At 37.0% G+C, this 18909-nt stretch overlaps 14 non-coding genes across 14 annotated transcripts; all 14 read right to left on the bottom strand.

Annotated features, from left to right (window-relative positions):
* Positions 1-1483: 1483 nt before the first annotated feature.
* trnar-ucg (transfer RNA arginine (anticodon UCG)) lies at positions 1484-1556 on the bottom strand. Its single transcript has one exon. It is a non-coding gene; the product is annotated as a tRNA-Arg (tRNA).
* Positions 1557-2697: 1141 nt separating this feature from the next.
* trnar-ucg (transfer RNA arginine (anticodon UCG)) lies at positions 2698-2770 on the bottom strand. Its single transcript has one exon. It is a non-coding gene; the product is annotated as a tRNA-Arg (tRNA).
* An 808-nt stretch (positions 2771-3578) lies between these two features.
* On the bottom strand, positions 3579-3651 carry trnar-ucg (transfer RNA arginine (anticodon UCG)). Its single transcript has one exon. It is a non-coding gene; the product is annotated as a tRNA-Arg (tRNA).
* A 531-nt stretch (positions 3652-4182) lies between these two features.
* trnar-ucg (transfer RNA arginine (anticodon UCG)) lies at positions 4183-4255 on the bottom strand. Its single transcript has one exon. It is a non-coding gene; the product is annotated as a tRNA-Arg (tRNA).
* Positions 4256-4518: 263 nt separating this feature from the next.
* trnar-ucg (transfer RNA arginine (anticodon UCG)) lies at positions 4519-4591 on the bottom strand. Its single transcript has one exon. It is a non-coding gene; the product is annotated as a tRNA-Arg (tRNA).
* A 2013-nt stretch (positions 4592-6604) lies between these two features.
* Positions 6605-6677, bottom strand: trnar-ucg (transfer RNA arginine (anticodon UCG)). Its single transcript has one exon. It is a non-coding gene; the product is annotated as a tRNA-Arg (tRNA).
* A 795-nt stretch (positions 6678-7472) lies between these two features.
* trnar-ucg (transfer RNA arginine (anticodon UCG)) lies at positions 7473-7545 on the bottom strand. Its single transcript has one exon. It is a non-coding gene; the product is annotated as a tRNA-Arg (tRNA).
* A 263-nt stretch (positions 7546-7808) lies between these two features.
* Positions 7809-7881, bottom strand: trnar-ucg (transfer RNA arginine (anticodon UCG)). Its single transcript has one exon. It is a non-coding gene; the product is annotated as a tRNA-Arg (tRNA).
* A 2173-nt stretch (positions 7882-10054) lies between these two features.
* On the bottom strand, positions 10055-10127 carry trnar-ucg (transfer RNA arginine (anticodon UCG)). The gene has a single exon. It is a non-coding gene; the product is annotated as a tRNA-Arg (tRNA).
* A 955-nt stretch (positions 10128-11082) lies between these two features.
* trnar-ucg (transfer RNA arginine (anticodon UCG)) lies at positions 11083-11155 on the bottom strand. Its single transcript has one exon. It is a non-coding gene; the product is annotated as a tRNA-Arg (tRNA).
* An 808-nt stretch (positions 11156-11963) lies between these two features.
* Positions 11964-12036, bottom strand: trnar-ucg (transfer RNA arginine (anticodon UCG)). The gene has a single exon. It is a non-coding gene; the product is annotated as a tRNA-Arg (tRNA).
* Positions 12037-12299: 263 nt separating this feature from the next.
* trnar-ucg (transfer RNA arginine (anticodon UCG)) lies at positions 12300-12372 on the bottom strand. Its single transcript has one exon. It is a non-coding gene; the product is annotated as a tRNA-Arg (tRNA).
* Positions 12373-13327: 955 nt separating this feature from the next.
* trnar-ucg (transfer RNA arginine (anticodon UCG)) lies at positions 13328-13400 on the bottom strand. Its single transcript has one exon. It is a non-coding gene; the product is annotated as a tRNA-Arg (tRNA).
* Positions 13401-16659: 3259 nt separating this feature from the next.
* trnaq-uug (transfer RNA glutamine (anticodon UUG)) lies at positions 16660-16732 on the bottom strand. Its single transcript has one exon. It is a non-coding gene; the product is annotated as a tRNA-Gln (tRNA).
* Between the last annotated feature and the right edge of the window lie 2177 nt (positions 16733-18909).

Raw genomic sequence — 18909 nt, forward strand, 5'->3', positions numbered from 1 at the left:
AACCATGCCCAAGCTTTTCAAAGCAACAACACCAATGCCTTATTTCGGGAAATTGCCAACATGTACGAATTAGATGAGCTAATGAAATTAAACGACCCTATTTGACATCATACAGACTTTGCTTAGCAACAACAGACATCAAAGTTGTGAACCTGTCAGAATGAGGCAAGCTAGTGGTTTTTCACAAGTACAAAGATACTCTTTCCTTCAATCTTGCGAAGCAGATTCAGACACAATAATTCTCAGGCCTTGCAGTCTTAGATTATTAAAGTTGAACAACAATGTCCAAGCTATTCAAAGCAATAAGACCAATGCCTAATTTCGGGAAATTGCAAACGTGTACAAATTAGCTGAGCAAATGAAATTAAACAACCCTATTTGACATCATACAGACTTTGCTGTATGAACCTGCCCGAATGAGGAAAGCTAGTGATTTTTAACAAGTACAAAGCTACTCTTTCCTTCAATCTTGCGATGCAGATTCAGACACAATAATTCTCAGGCCTTGCAGTCTTAGATGATTAAAGTTGAACAACAATGTCCACGCTTTTCAAAGCAACCAGACCAATGCCTTATTTAGGGAAATTGCCAACATGTACGAATTAGCTGAGCTAATGAAATTAAACGACCCTATTTGACATCATATAGACTTTGCTTAGCAACAACAGACATCAAAGTTGTGAACCTGTCAGAATGAGGCAAGCTAGTGATTTTTCACAAGTACAAAGATACTCTTTCCTTCAATCTTGCGATGCAGATTCAGACACAATAATTCTCAGGCCTTGCAGTCTTAGATTATTAAAGTTGAACAACAATGTCCAAGCTTTTCAAAGCAACAAGACCAATGCCTTATTTAGAGGAATTGCAAACATGTACTAATTAGCTGAGCCAATGAAATTAAACGACCCTTTTTGACATCATACAGACTTTGCTGTATGAACCTGTCCGAATGAGGAAAGCTAGTGATTTTAACAAGTACAAAGATACTCTTTCCTTCAATATTGAGATTCAGATTCAGACACAATAATTCTCAGGCCTTGCAGTCTTCGATAATAAAAGTTGAATAACAATGTCCAAGCAACAAGACCAATGCCTTATTTCGGGAAATTGCAAAGATGTTTAAATCAGCTGAGCTAATGAAATTAAACAACCACGAAGGGACTCGAAACCTCAATCTTCTGATTCGAAGTCAGACGCCTTATCCATTAGGCCACGCAGTCTATATTATACATCCCTAATTGACATTATACAGACTTTGCTATGCAACAACAGACATCAAAGTTGTGAACCTGTCCGAATGATGAAAGCTAGTGATTTTTAACAAGTACAAAGATACTCTTTCCTTCAATCTTGCGATGCAGATTCAGACACAATAATTCTCAGGCCTTGCAGTCTTCGATAATAAAATTTGAATAACAATGTCCAATGCCTTATTTTAGGAAATTGCATAGATGTTTAAATCAGCTGAGCTAATGAAATTAAACAACCACGAAGGGACTCGAACCCTCAATCTTCTGATTCGAAGTCAGACGCCTTATCCATTAGGCCACGCAGTCTATATTATACATCCCTAATTGACATTATACAGACTTTGCTATGCAACAACAGACAAAGTTGTGAACCTGTCCGAATGAGGCAAGCTAGTGATTTTTAACAAGTACAAAGATACTCTTTCCTTCAATCTTGCAATACATATTCAGACACAATAATTCTCAGGCCTTGCAGTCTTAGATTATTAAAGTTGAACAACCATGCCCAAGCTTTTCAAAGCAACAACACCAATGCCTTATTTCGGGAAATTTCCAACATGTACGAATTAGCTGAGCTAATGAAATTAAACGACCCTATTTGACATCATACAGACTTTGCTTAGCAACAACAGACATCAAACTTGTGAACCTGTCAGAATGAGGCAAGCTAGTGATTTTTCACAAGTACAAAGATACTCTTTCCTTCAATCTTGCGATGCAGATTCAGACACAATAATTCTCAGGCCTTGCAGTCTTAGATTATTAAAGTTGAACAACAAAGTCCAAGCTTTTCAAAGCAACAAGACCAATGCCTTATTTAGAGGAATTGCAAACATGTACTAATTAGCTGAGCCAATGAAATTAAACTACCCTTTTTGACATCATACAGACTTTGCTGTATGAACCTGTCCGAATGAGGAAAGCTAGTGATTTTAACAAGTACAAAGATACTCTTTCCTTCAATATTGAGATTCAGATTCAGACACAATAATTCTCAGGCCTTGCAGTCTTCGATAATAAAAGTTGAATAACAATGTCCAAGCAACAAGACCAATGCCTTATTTCGGGAAATTGCAAAGATGTTTAAATCAGCTGAGCTAATGAAATTAAACAACCACGAAGGGACTCGAAACCTCAATCTTCTGATTCGAAGTCAGACGCCTTATCCATTAGGCCACGCAGTCTATATTATACATCCCTAATTGACATTATACAGACTTTGCTATGCAACAACAGACATCAAAGTTGTGAACCTGTCCGAATGATGAAAGCTAGTGATTTTTAACAAGTACAAAGATACTCTTTCCTTCAATCTTGCGATGCAGATTCAGACACAATAATTCTCAGGCCTTGCAGTCTTCGATAATAAAATTTGAATAACAATGTCCAATGCCTTATTTTAGGAAATTGCATAGATGTTTAAATCAGATGAGCTAATGAAATTAAACAACCACGAAGGGACTCGAACCCTCATTCTTCTGATTCGAAGTCAGACGCCTTATCCATTAGGCCACGCAGTCTATATTATACATCCCTAATTGACATTATACAGACTTTGCTATGCAACAACAGACATCAAAGTTGTGAACCTGTCCGAATGAGGCAAGCTAGTGATTTTTAACAAGTACAAAGATACTCTTTCCTTCAATCTTGCAATACATATTCAGACACAATAATTCTCAGGCCTTGCAGTCTTAGATTATTAAAGTTGAACAACCATGCCCAAGCTTTTCAAAGCAACAACACCAATGCCTTATTTCGGGAAATTTCCAACATGTACGAATTAGCTGAGCTAATGAAATTAAACGACCCTATTTGACATCATACAGACTTTGCTTAGCAACAACAGACATCAAAGTTGTGAACCTGTCAGAATGAGGCAAGCTAGTGATTTTTCACAAGTACAAAGATACTCTTTCCTTCAATCTTGCGATGCAGATTCAGACACAATAATTCTCAGGCCTTGCAGTCTTAGATTATTAAAGTTGAACAACAATGTCCAAGCTTTTCAAAGCAACAAGACCAATGCCTTATTTAGAGGAATTGCAAACATGTACTAATTAGCTGAGCCAATGAAATTAAACGACCCTTTTTGACATCATACAGACTTTGCTGTATGAACCTGTCCGAATGAGGAAAGCTAGTGATTTTAACAAGTACAAAGATACTCTTTCCTTCAATATTGAGATTCAGATTCAGACACAATAATTCTCAGGCCTTGCAGTCTTCGATAATAAAAGTTGAATAACAATGTCCAAGCAACAAGACCAATGCCTTATTTCGGGAAATTGCAAAGATGTTTAAATCAGCTGAGCTAATGAAATTAAACAACCACGAAGGGACTCGAACCCTCATTCTTCTGATTCGAAGTCAGACGCCTTATCCATTAGGCCACGCAGTCTATATTATACATCCCTAATTGACATTATACAGACTTTGCTATGCAACAACAGACATCAAAGTTGTGAACCTGTCCGAATGAGGCAAGCTAGTGATTTTTAACAAGTACAAAGATACTCTTTCCTTCAATCTTGCAATACATATTCAGACACAATAATTCTCAGGCCTTGCAGTCTTAGATTATTAAAGTTGAACAACAAAGTCCAAGCTTTTCAAAGCAACAAGACCAATGCCTTATTTAGAGGAATTGCAAACATGTACTAATTAGCTGAGCCAATGAAATTAAACGACCCTTTTTGACATCATACAGACTTTGCTGTATGAACCTGTCCGAATGAGGAAAGCTAGTGATTTTAACAAGTACAAAGATACTCTTTCCTTCAATATTGAGATTCAGATTCAGACACAATAATTCTCAGGCCTTGCAGTCTTCGATAATAAAAGTTGAATAACAATGTCCAAGCAACAAGACCAATGCCTTATTTCGGGAAATTGCAAAGATGTTTAAATCAGCTGAGCTAATGAAATTAAACAACCACGAAGGGACTCGAACCCTCAATCTTCTGATTCGAAGTCAGACGCCTTATCCATTAGGCCACGCAGTCTATATTATACATCCCTAATTGACATTATACAGACTTTGCTATGCAACAACAGACATCAAAGTTGTGAACCTGTCCGAATGATGAAAGCTAGTGGTTTTTAACAAGTACAAAGATACTCTTTCCTTCAATCTTGCGATGCAGATTCAGACACAATAATTCTCAGGCCTTGCAGTCTTCGATAATAAAAGTTAAATAACAATGTCCAATGCCTTATTTTAGGAAATTGCATAGATGTTTAAATCAGCTGAGCTAATGAAATTAAACAACCACGAAGGGACTCGAACCCTCAATCTTCTGATTCGAAGTCAGACGCCTTATCCATTAGGCCACGCAGTCTATATTATACATCCCTAATTGACATTATACAGACTTTGCTATGCAACAACAGACATCAAAGTTGTGAACCTGTCAGAATGAGGCAAGCTAGTGGTTTTTAACAAGTACAAAGATACTCTTTCCTTCAATCTTGCGAAGCAGATTCAGACACAATAATTCTCAGGCCTTGCAGTCTTCGATAATAAAATTTGAATAACAATGTCCAACGCCTTATTTTAGGAAATTGCATAGATGTTTAAATCAGCTGAGCTAATGAAATTAAACAACCACGAAGGGACTCGAACCCTCAATCTTCTGATTCGAAGTCAGACGCCTTATCCATTAGGCCACACAGTGTATATTATACATCCCTAATTGACATTATACAGACTTTGCTATGCAACAACAGACATCAAAGTTGTGAACCTGTCCGAATGAGGCAAACTAGTGATTTTTAACAAGTACAAAGATACTCTTTCCTTCAATCTTGCAATACATATTCAGACACAATAATTCTCAGGCCTTGCAGTCTTAGATTATTAAAGTTGAACAACCATGCCCAAGCTTTTCAAAGCAACAACACCAATGCCTTATTTCGGGAAATTGCCAACATGTACGAATTAGATGAGCTAATGAAATTAAACGACCCTATTTGACATCATACAGACTTTGCTTAGCAACAACAGACATCAAAGTTGTGAACCTGTCAGAATGAGGCAAGCTAGTGGTTTTTCACAAGTACAAAGATACTCTTTCCTTCAATCTTGCGAAGCAGATTCAGACACAATAATTCTCAGGCCTTGCAGTCTTAGATTATTAAAGTTGAACAACAATGTCCAAGCTATTCAAAGCAATAAGACCAATGCCTTATTTTGGGAAATTGCAAACGTGTACAAATTAGCTGAGCCAATGAAATTAAACGACCCTATTTGACATCATACAGACTTTGCTGTATGAACCTGCCCGAATGAGGAAAGCTCGGGATTTTTAACAAGTACAAAGATACTCTTTCCTTCAATCTTGCGATGCAGATTCAGACACAATAATTCTCAGGCCTTGCAGTCTTAGATGATTCAAGTTGAACAACAATGTCCACGCTTTTCAAAGCAACCAGACCAATGCCTTATTTAGGGAAATTGCCAACATGTACGAATTAGCTGAGCTAATGAAATTAAACGACCCTATTTGACATCATATAGACTTTGCTTAGCAACAACAGACATCAAAGTTGTGAACCTGTCAGAATGAGGCAAGCTAGTGATTTTTCACAAGTACAAAGATACTCTTTCCTTCAATCTTGCGATGCAGATTCAGACACAATAATTCTCAGGCCTTGCAGTCTTAGATTATTAAAGTTGAACAACAAAGTCCAAGCTTTTCAAAGCAACAAGACCAATGCCTTATTTAGAGGAATTGCAAACATGTACTAATTAGCTGAGCCAATGAAATTAAACGACCCTTTTTGACATCATACAGACTTTGCTGTATGAACCTGTCCGAATGAGGAAAGCTAGTGATTTTAACAAGTACAAAGATACTCTTTCCTTCAATATTGAGATTCAGATTCAGACACAATAATTCTCAGGCCTTGCAGTCTTCGATAATAAAAGTTGAATAACAATGTCCAAGCAACAAGACCAATGCCTTATTTCGGGAAATTGCAAAGATGTTTAAATCAGCTGAGCTAATGAAATTAAACAACCACGAAGGGACTCGAAACCTCAATCTTCTGATTCGAAGTCAGACGCCTTATCCATTAGGCCACGCAGTCTATATTATACATCCCTAATTGACATTATACAGACTTTGCTATGCAACAACAGACATCAAAGTTGTGAACCTGTCCGAATGATGAAAGCTAGTGATTTTTAACAAGTACAAAGATACTCTTTCCTTCAATCTTGCGATGCAGATTCAGACACAATAATTCTCAGGCCTTGCAGTCTTCGATAATAAAATTTGAATAACAATGTCCAATGCCTTATTTTAGGAAATTGCATAGATGTTTAAATCAGCTGAGCTAATGAAATTAAACAACCACGAAGGGACTCGAACCCTCAATCTTCTGATTCGAAGTCAGACGCCTTATCCATTAGGCCACGCAGTCTATATTATACATCCCTAATTGACATTATACAGACTTTGCTATGCAACAACAGACAAAGTTGTGAACCTGTCCGAATGAGGCAAGCTAGTGATTTTTAACAAGTACAAAGATACTCTTTCCTTCAATCTTGCGATGCAGATTCAGACACAATAATTCTCAGGCCTTCCTTGCAGTCTTAGATGATTAAAGTTGAACAACAATGTCCAAGCTTTTCAAAGCAACAAGACCAAAGCCTTATTTAGGGAAATTGCAAACATGTACCAATTAGCTGAGCCAATGAAATTAAACGACCCTATTTGACATCATACAGACTTTGCTCTATGAACCTGCCCGAATGAGGAAAGCTAGTGATTTTTCAAGTACAAAGACACTCTTTCCTTCAATCTTGCAATACATATTCAGACACAATAATTCTCAGGCCTTGCAGTCTTAGATTATTAAAGTTGAACAACCATGCCCAAGCTTTTCAAAGCAACAACACCAATGCCTTATTTCGGGAAATTTCCAACATGTACGAATTAGATGAGCTAATGAAATTAAACGACCCTATTTGACATCATACAGACTTTGCTTAGCAACAACAGACATCAAAGTTGTGTACCTGTCAGAATGAGGCAAGCTAGTGATTTTTCACAAGTACAAAGATACTCTTTCCTTCAATCTTGCGATGCAGATTCAGACACAATAATTCTCAGGCCTTGCAGTCTTCGATAATAAAATTTGAATAACAATGTCCAATGCCTTATTTTAGGAAATTGCATAGATGTTTAAATCAGAGGAGCTAATGAAATTAAACAACCACGAAGGGACTCGAACCCTCATTCTTCTGATTCGAAGTCAGACGCCTTATCCATTAGGCCACGCAGTCTATATTATACATCCCTAATTGACATTATACAGACTTTGCTATGCAACAACAGACATCAAAGTTGTGAACCTGTCCGAATGATGAAAGCTAGTGATTTTTAACAAGTACAAAGATACTCTTTCCTTCAATCTTGCGATGCAGATTCAGACACAATAATTCTCAGGCCTTGCAGTCTTCGATAATAAAATTTGAATAACAATGTCCAATGCCTTATTTTAGGAAATTGCATAGATGTTTAAATCAGAGGAGCTAATGAAATTAAACAACCACGAAGGGACTCGAACCCTCATTCTTCTGATTCGAAGTCAGACGCCTTATCCATTAGGCCACGCAGTCTATATTATACATCCCTAATTGACATTATACAGACTTTGCTATGCAACAACAGACATCAGAGTTGTGAACCTGTCCGAATGAGGCAAGCTAGTGATTTTTAACAAGTACAAAGATACTCTTTCCTTCAATCTTGCAATACATATTCAGACACAATAATTCTCAGGCCTTGCAGTCTTAGATTATTAAAGTTGAACAACCATGCCCAAGCTTTTCAAAGCAACAACACCAATGCCTTATTTCGGGAAATTTCCAACATGTACGAATTAGCTGAGCTAATGAAATTAAACGACCCTATTTGACATCATACAGACTTTGCTTAGCAACAACAGACATCAAACTTGTGAACCTGTCAGAATGAGGCAAGCTAGTGATTTTTCACAAGTACAAAGATACTCTTTCCTTCAATCTTGCGATGCAGATTCAGACACAATAATTCTCAGGCCTTGCAGTCTTAGATTATTAAAGTTGAACAACAAAGTCCAAGCTTTTCAAAGCAACAAGACCAATGCCTTATTTAGAGGAATTGCAAACATGTACTAATTAGCTGAGCCAATGAAATTAAACGACCCTTTTTGACATCATACAGACTTTGCTGTATGAACCTGTCCGAATGAGGAAAGCTAGTGATTTTAACAAGTACAAAGATACTCTTTCCTTCAATATTGAGATTCAGATTCAGACACAATAATTCTCAGGCCTTGCAGTCTTCGATAATAAAAGTTGAATAACAATGTCCAAGCAACAAGACCAATGCCTTATTTCGGGAAATTGCAAAGATGTTTAAATCAGCTGAGCTAATGAAATTAAACAACCACGAAGGGACTCGAAACCTCAATCTTCTGATTCGAAGTCAGACGCCTTATCCATTAGGCCACGCAGTCTATATTATACATCCCTAATGGACATTATACAGACTTTGCTATGCAACAACAGACATCAAAGTTGTGAACCTGTCCGAATGATGAAAGCTAGTGATTTTTAACAAGTACAAAGATACTCTTTCCTTCAATCTTGCGATGCAGATTCAGACACAATAATTCTCAGGCCTTGCAGTCTTCGATAATAAAATTTGAATAACAATGTCCAATGCCTTATTTTAGGAAATTGCATAGATGTTTAAATCAGCTGAGCTAATGAAATTAAACAACGACGAAGGGACTCGAACCCTCAATCTTCTGATTCGAAGTCAGACGCCTTATCCATTAGGCCACGCAGTCTATATTATACATCCCTAATTGACATTATACAGACTTTGCTATGCAACAACAGACATCAAAGTTGTGAACCTGTCCGAATGATGAAAGCTAGTGGTTTTTAACAAGTACAAAGATACTCTTTCCTTCAATCTTGCGAAGCAGATTCAGACACAATAATTCTCAGGCCTTGCAGTCTTAGATTATTAAAGTTGAACAACAAAGTCCAAGCTTTTCAAAGCAACAAGACCAATGCCTTATTTAGAGGAATTGCAAACATGTACTAATTAGCTGAGCCAATGAAATTAAACGACCCTTTTTGACATCATACAGACTTTGCTGTATGAACCTGTCCGAATGATGAAAGCTAGTGGTTTTTAACAAGTACAAAGATACTCTTTCCTTCAATCTTGCGAAGCAGATTCAGACACAATAATTCTCAGGCCTTGCATATTATACATCCCTAATTGACATTATACAGACTTTGCTATGCAACAACAGACATCAAAGTTGTGAACCTGTCCGAATGATGAAAGCTAGTGGTTTTTAACAAGTACAAAGATACTCTTTCCTTCAATCTTGCGAAGCAGATTCAGACACAATAATTCTCAGGCCTTGCAGTCTTAGATTATTAAAGTTGAACAACAAAGTCCAAGCTTTTCAAAGCAACAAGACCAATGCCTTATTTAGAGGAATTGCAAACATGTACTAATTAGCTGAGCCAATGAAATTAAACGACCCTTTTTGACATCATACAGACTTTGCTGTATGAACCTGTCCGAATGAGGAAAGCTAGTGATTTTAACAAGTACAAAGATACTCTTTCCTTCAATATTGAGATTCAGATTCAGACACAATAATTCTCAGGCCTTGCAGTCTTCGATAATAAAAGTTGAATAACAATGTCCAAGCAACAAGACCAATGCCTTATTTCGGGAAATTGCAAAGATGTTTAAATCAGCTGAGCTAATGAAATTAAACAACCACGAAGGGACTCGAACCCTCATTCTTCTGATTCGAAGTCAGACGCCTTATCCATTAGGCCACGCAGTCTATATTATACATCCCTAATTGACATTATACAGACTTTGCTATGCAACAACAGACATCAAAGTTGTGAACCTGTCCGAATGATGAAAGCTAGTGATTTTTAACAAGTACAAAGATACTCTTTCCTTCAATCTTGCGATGCAGATTCAGACACAATAATTCTCAGGCCTTGCAGTCTTCGATAATAAAATTTGAATAACAATGTCCAATGCCTTATTTTAGGAAATTGCATAGATGTTTAAATCAGCTGAGCTAATGAAATTAAACAACCACGAAGGGACTCGAACCCTCAATATTCTGATTTGAAGTCAGACGCCTTATCCATTAGGCCACGCAGTCTATATTATACATCCCTAATTGACATTATACAGACTTTGCTATGCAACAACAGACAAAGTTGTGAACCTGTCCGAATGAGGCAAGCTAGTGATTTTTAACAAGTACAAAGATACTCTTTCCTTCAATCTTGCAATACATATTCAGACACAATAATTCTCAGGCCTTGCAGTCTTCGATAATAAAAGTTGAATAACAATGTCCAAACAAGACCAATGCCTTATTTTAGAAAATTGCATAGATGTTTAAATCAGCTGAGCTAATGAAATTAAACAACCACGAAGAGACTCGAACCCTCAATCTTCTGATTCGAAGTCAGACGCCTTATCCATTAGGCCACGCAGTCTATATTATACATCCCTAATTGACATTATACAGACTTTGCTATGCAACAACAGACATCAAAGTTGTGAACCTGTCCGAATGATGAAAGCTAGTGGTTTTTAACAAGTACAAAGATACTCTTTCCTTCAATCTTGCGAAGCAGATTCAGACACAATAATTCTCAGGCCTTGCAGTCTTCGATAATAAAAGTTGAATAACAATGTCCAAGCAACAAGACCAATGCCTTATTTCGGGAAATTGCAAAGATGTTTAAATCAGCTGAGCTAATGAAATTAAACAACCACGAAGGGACTCGAACCCTCATTCTTCTGATTCGAAGTCAGACGCCTTATCCATTAGGCCACGCAGTCTATATTATACATCCCTAATTGACATTATACAGACTTTGCTATGCAACAACAGACATCAAAGTTGTGAACCTGTCCGAATGAGGCAAGCTAGTGATTTTTAACAAGTACAAAGATACTCTTTCCTTCAATCTTGCAATACATATTCAGACACAATAATTCTCAGGCCTTGCAGTCTTAGATTATTAAAGTTGAACAACCATGCCCAAGCTTTTCAAAGCAACAACACCAATGCCTTATTTCGGGAAATTTCCAACATGTACGAATTAGCTGAGCTAATGAAATTAAACGACCCTATTTGACATCATACAGACTTTGCTATGCAACAACAGACATCAAAGTTGTGAACCTGTCCGAATGATGAAAGCTAGTGGTTTTTAACAAGTACAAAGATACTCTTTCCTTCAATCTTGCGAAGCAGATTCAGACACAATAATTCTCAGGCCTTGCAGTCTTAGATTATTAAAGTTGAACAACAAAGTCCAAGCTTTTCAAAGCAACAAGACCAATGCCTTATTTAGAGGAATTGCAAACATGTACTAATTAGCTGAGCCAATGAAATTAAACGACCCTTTTTGACATCATACAGACTTTGCTGTATGAACCTGTCCGAATGAGGAAAGCTAGTGATTTTAACAAGTACAAAGATACTCTTTCCTTCAATATTGAGATTCAGATTCAGACACAATAATTCTCAGGCCTTGCAGTCTTCGATAATAAAAGTTGAATAACAATGTCCAAGCAACAAGACCAATGCCTTATTTCGGGAAATTGCAAAGATGTTTAAATCAGCTGAGCTAATGAAATTAAACAACCACGAAGGGACTCGAACCCTCATTCTTCTGATTCGAAGTCAGACGCCTTATCCATTAGGCCACGCAGTCTATATTATACATCCCTAATTGACATTATACAGACTTTGCTATGCAACAACAGACATCAAAGTTGTGAACCTGTCCGAATGATGAAAGCTAGTGGTTTTTAACAAGTACAAAGATACTCTTTCCTTCAATCTTGCGAAGCAGATTCAGACACAATAATTCTCAGGCCTTGCAGTCTTCGATAATAAAAGTTGAATAACAATGTCCAATGCCTTATTTTAGAAAATTGCATAGATGTTTAAATCAGCTGAGCTAATGAAATTAAACAACCACGAAGGGACTCGAACCCTCAATCTTCTGATTCGAAGTCAGACGCCTTATCCATTAGGCCACGCAGTCTATATTATACATCCCTAATTGACATTATACAGACTTTGCTATGCAACAACAGACATCAAAGTTGTGAACCTGTCCGAATGATGAAAGCTAGTGGTTTTTAACAAGTACAAAGATACTCTTTCCTTCAATCTTGCGAAGCAGATTCAGACACAATAATTCTCAGGCCTTGCAGTCTTAGATTATTAAAGTTGAACAACAAAGTCCAAGCTTTTCAAAGCAACAAGACCAATGCCTTATTTAGAGGAATTGCAAACATGTACTAATTAGCTGAGCCAATGAAATTAAACGACCCTTTTTGACATCATACAGACTTTGCTGTATGAACCTGTCCGAATGATGAAAGCTAGTGGTTTTTAACAAGTACAAAGATACTCTTTCCTTCAATCTTGCGAAGCAGATTCAGACACAATAATTCTCAGGCCTTGCATATTATACATCCCTAATTGACATTATACAGACTTTGCTATGCAACAACAGACATCAAAGTTGTGAACCTGTCCGAATGATGAAAGCTAGTGATTTTTAACAAGTACAAAGATACTCTTTCCTTCAATCTTGCGAAGCAGATTCAGACACAATAATTCTCAGGCCTTGCAGTCTTAGATTATTAAAGTTGAACAACAAAGTCCAAGCTTTTCAAAGCAACAAGACCAATGCCTTATTTAGAGGAATTGCAAACATGTACTAATTAGCTGAGCCAATGAAATTAAACGACCCTTTTTGACATCATACAGACTTTGCTGTATGAACCTGTCCGAATGAGGAAAGCTAGTGATTTTAACAAGTACAAAGATACTCTTTCCTTCAATATTGAGATTCAGATTCAGACACAATAATTCTCAGGCCTTGCAGTCTTCGATAATAAAGTTGAATAACAATGTCCAAGCAACAAGACCAATGCCTTATTTCGGGAAATTGCAAAGATGTTTAAATCAGCTGAGCTAATGAAATTAAACAACCACGAAGGGACTCGAACCCTCATTCTTCTGATTCGAAGTCAGACGCCTTATCCATTAGGCCACGCAGTCTATATTATACATCCCTAATTGACATTATACAGACTTTGCTATGCAACAACAGACATCAAAGTTGTGAACCTGTCCGAATGATGAAAGCTAGTGATTTTTAACAAGTACAAAGATACTCTTTCCTTCAATCTTGCGATGCAGATTCAGACACAATAATTCTCAGGCCTTGCAGTCTTCGATAATAAAATTTGAATAACAATGTCCAATGCCTTATTTTAGGAAATTGCATAGATGTTTAAATCAGCTGAGCTAATGAAATTAAACAACCACGAAGGGACTCGAACCCTCAATATTCTGATTTGAAGTCAGACGCCTTATCCATTAGGCCACGCAGTCTATATTATACATCCCTAATTGACATTATACAGACTTTGCTATGCAACAACAGACAAAGTTGTGAACCTGTCCGAATGAGGCAAGCTAGTGATTTTTAACAAGTACAAAGATACTCTTTCCTTCAATCTTGCAATACATATTCAGACACAATAATTCTCAGGCCTTGCAGTCTTCGATAATAAAAGTTGAATAACAATGTCCAATGCCTTATTTTAGAAAATTGCATAGATGTTTAAATCAGCTGAGCTAATGAAATTAAACAACCACGAAGAGACTCGAACCCTCAATCTTCTGATTGAGTCAGACGCCTTATCCATTAGGCCACGCAGTCTACATTATACATCCCTAATTGACATTATACAGACTTTGCTATGCAACAACAGACATCAAAGTTGTGAACCTGTCCGAATGATGAAAGCTAGTGGTTTTTAACAAGTACAAAGATACTCTTTCCTTCAATCTTGCGAAGCAGATTCAGACACAATAATTCTCAGGCCTTGCAGTCTTCGATAATAAAAGTTGAATAACAATGTCCAATGCCTTATTTTAGAAAATTGCATAGATGTTTAAATCAGCTGAGCTAATGAAATTAAACAACCACGAAGGGACTCGAACCCTCAATCTTCTGATTCGAAGTCAGACGCCTTATCCATTAGGCCACACAGTGTATATTATACATCCCTAATTGACATTATACAGACTTTGCTATGCAACAACAGACATCAAAGTTGTGAACCTGTCCGAATGAGGCAAACTAGTGATTTTTAACAAGTACAAAGATACTCTTTCCTTCAATCTTGCAATACATATTCAGACACAATAATTCTCAGGCCTTGCAGTCTTAGATTATTAAAGTTGAACAACCATGCCCAAGCTTTTCAAAGCAACAACACCAATGCCTTATTTCGGGAAATTGCCAACATGTACGAATTAGATGAGCTAATGAAATTAAACGACCCTATTTGACATCATACAGACTTTGCTTAGCAACAACAGACATCAAAGTTGTGAACCTGTCAGAATGAGGCAAGCTAGTGGTTTTTCACAAGTACAAAGATACTCTTTCCTTCAATCTTGCAATACATATTCAGACACAATAATTCTCAGGCCTTGCAGTCTTCGATAATAAAAGTAGAATAACAATGTCCAATGCCTTATTTTAGAAAATTGCATAGATGTTTAAATCAGCTGAGCTAATGAAATTAAACAACCACGAAGGGACTCAAACCCTCAATCTTCTGATTCGAAGTCAGACGCCTTATCCATTAGGCCACGCAGTCTATATTATACATCCCTAATTGACATTATACAGACTTTGCTATGCAACAACAGACATCAAAGTTGTGAACCTGTCCGAATGAGGCAAGCTAGTGATTTTTAACAAGTACAAAGATACTCTTTCCTTCAATCTTGCAATACATATTCAGACACAATAATTCTCAGGCCTTGCAGTCTTAGATTATTAAAGTTGAACAACCATGCCCAAGCTTTTCAAAGCAACAACACCAATGCCTTATTTCGGGAAATTTCCAACATGTACGAATTAGATGAGCTAATGAAATTAAACGACCCTATTTGACATCATACAGACTTTGCTTAGCAACAACAGACATCAAAGTTGTGAACCTGTCAGAATGAGGCAAGCTAGTGATTTTTCACAAGTACAAAGATACTCTTTCCTTCAATCTTGCGAAGCAGATTCAGACACAATAATTCTCAGGCCTTGCAGTCTTAGATTATTAAAGTTGAACAACAATGTCCAAGCTATTCAAAGCAATAATACCAATGCCTTATTTTGGGAAATTGCGAACGTGTACAAATTAGCTGAGCCAATGAAATTAAACGACCCTATTTGACATCATACAGACTTTGCTGTATGAACCTGCCCGAATGAGGAAAGCTCAGGATTTTTAACAAGTACAAAGATACTCTTTCCTTCAATCTTGCGATGCAGATTCAGACACAATAATTCTCAGGCCTTGCAGTCTTAGATGATTCAAGTTGAACAACAATGTCCACACTTTTCAAAGCAACCAGACCAATGCCTTATTTAGGGAAATTGCCAACATGTACGATTTAGCTGAGCTAATGAAATTAAACGACCCTATTTGACATCATACAGACTTTGCTTAGCAACAACAGACATCAAAGTTGTGAACCTGTCAGAATGAGGCAAGCTAGTGATTTTTCACAAGTACAAAGATACTCTTTCCTTCAATCTTGCGATGCAGATTCAGACACAATAATTCTCAGGCCTTGCAGTCTTAGATTATTAAAGTTGAACAACAATGTCCAAGCTTTTCAAAGCAACAAGACCAATGCCTTATTTAGAGGAATTGCAAACATGTACTAATTAGCTGAGCCAATGAAATTAAACGACCCTTTTTGACATCATACAGACTTTGCTTAGCAACAACAGACATCAAAGTTGTGAACCTGTCAGAATGAGGCAAGCTAGTGATTTTTCACAAGTACAAAGATACTCTTTCCTTCAATCTTGCGATGCAGATTCAGACACAATAATTACATTTACATTACATTCAGGTAATTCTCAGGCCTTGCAGTCTTAGATTATTAAAGTTGAACAACAATGTCCAAGCTTTTCAAAGCAACAAGACCAATGCCTTATTTAGGGGAATTGCAAACATGTACTAATTAGCTGAGCCAATGAAATTAAACGACCCTATTTGACATCATACAGACTTTGCTGTATGAACCTGTCCGAATGAGGAAAGCTAGTGATTTTAACAAGTACAAAGATACTCTTTCCTTCAATATTGAGATTCAGATTCAGACACAATAATTCTCAGGCCATGCAGTCTTCGATAATAAAAGTTGAATAATAATGTCCAAGCAACAAGACCAATGCCTTATTTCGGGAAATTGCAAAGATGTTTAAATCAGCTGAGCTAATGAAATTAAACAACCACGAAGGGACTCGAACCCTCAATCTTCTGATTCAAAGTCAGACGCCTTATCCATTAGGCCACGCATTCTATATTATACATCCCTAATTGACATTATACAGACTTTCCTATGCAACAACAGACATCAAAGTTGTGAACCTGTCCGAATGATGAAAGCTAGTGATTTTTAACAAGTACAAAGATACTCTTTCCTTCAATCTTGCGATGCAGATTCAGACACAATAATTCTCAGGCCTTGCAGTCTTAGATTATTAAAGTTGAAAAACAATGTCCAAGCTATTCAAAGCAACCAGACCAATGCCTTATTTAGGGAAATTGCAAACATGTACAAATTAGCTGAGCTCAATGAAATTAAACGACCCTATTTGACATCATACAGACTTTGCTTAGCAACAACAGACATCAAAGTTGTGAACCTGTCCGAATGATGAAAGCTAGTGATTTTTAACAAGTACAAAGGTACTCTTTCCTTCAATCTTGCGATGCAGATTCAGACACAATAATTCTCAGGCCTTGCAGTCTTAGATTATTAAAGTTGAACAACCATGCCCAAGCTTTTCAAAGCAACAACACCAATGCCTTATTCGGGAAATTGCCAACATGTACGAATTAGATGAGCTAATGAAATTAAACGACCCTATTTGACATCATACAGACTTTGCTTAGCAACAACAGACATCAAAGTTGTGAACCTGTCAGAATGAGGCAAGCTAGTGATTTTTCACAAGTACAAAGATACTCTTTCCTTCAATCTTGCGATGCAGATTCAGACACAATAATTCTCAGGCCTTGCAGTCTTAGATTATTAAAGTTGAACAACAATGTCCAAGCTTTTCAAAGCAACAAGACCAATGCCTTATTTAGGGGAATAGCAAACATGTACTAATTAGCTGAGCCAATGAAATTAAACGACCCTATTTGACATCATACAGACTTTGCTGTATGAACCTGTCCGAATGAGGAAAGCTAGTGATTTTAACAAGTACAAAGATACTCTTTCCTTCAATATTGAGATTCAGATTCAGACACAATAATTCTCAGGCCTTGCAGTCTTCGATAATAAAAGTTGAATAACAATGTCCAAGCAACAAGACCAATGCCTTATTTCGGGAAATTGCAAAGATGTTTAAATCAGCTGAGCTAATGAAATTAAACAACCAAGGGACTCAAACCCTCAATCTTCTGAAAGTCAGACGCCTTATCCATTTAGGCAACGCAGTCTATATTATACATCCCTAATTGACATTATACAGACTTTGCTATGCAACAACAGACATCAAAGTTGTGAACCTGTCCGAATGAGGCAAGCTAGTGATTTTTAACAAGTACAAAGATACTCTTTCCTTCAATCTTGCAATACAGATTCAGACACAATAATTCTCAGGCCTTCCTTGCAGTCTTAGATGATTAAAGTTGAACAACAATGTCCAAGCTTTTCAAAGCAACAAGACCAAAGCCTTATTTAGGGAAATTGCAAACATGTACCAATTAGCTGAGCCAATGAAATTAAACGACCCTATTTGACATCATACAGACTTTGCTCTATGAACCTGCCCGAATGAGGAAAGCTAGTGATTTTTCAAGTACAAAGACACTCTTTCCTTCAATCTTGTGATGCAGATTCAGACACAATAATTCTCAGGCCTTGCAGTCTTAGATGATTCAAGTTGAACAACAATGTCCCCGCTTTTCAAAGCAACAACACCAATGCCTTATTTCGGGAAATTGCCAACATGTACGAATTAGATGAGCTAATGAAATTAAACGACCCTATTTGACATCATACAGACTTTGCTAGCAACAACAGACATCAAAGTTATGAACCTGTCCGAATGAGGAAAGCTAGTGATTTTTCAAGTACAAAGATACTCTTTCCTTCAATCTTGTGATGCAGATTCAGTCACAATAATTCTCAGGCCTTGCAGTCTTAGATGATTAAAGTTGAACAACAATGTCCAAGCTTTTCAAAGCAACAAGACCAATGCCTTATTTAGGGAAATTGCCAACATGTACGAATTAGCTGAGCTAATGAAATTAAACGACCCTATTTGACATCATACAGACTTTGCTTAGCAACAACAGACATCAAAGTTGTGAACCTGTCCGAATGAGGAAAGCTAGTGATTTTTAACAAGTACAAAGGTACTCTTTCCTTCAATCTTGCGATGCAGATTCAGACACAATAATTCTCAGGCCTTGCAGTCTTAGATTATTAAAGTTGAACAACAATGTCCAAGCTTTTCAAA

The sequence above is a fragment of the Oncorhynchus masou genome, chromosome 32 (genome assembly GCF_036934945.1).
Source record: "Oncorhynchus masou masou isolate Uvic2021 chromosome 32, UVic_Omas_1.1, whole genome shotgun sequence".
In the NCBI taxonomy this organism is placed as follows: Eukaryota; Metazoa; Chordata; class Actinopteri; order Salmoniformes; family Salmonidae; genus Oncorhynchus; species Oncorhynchus masou.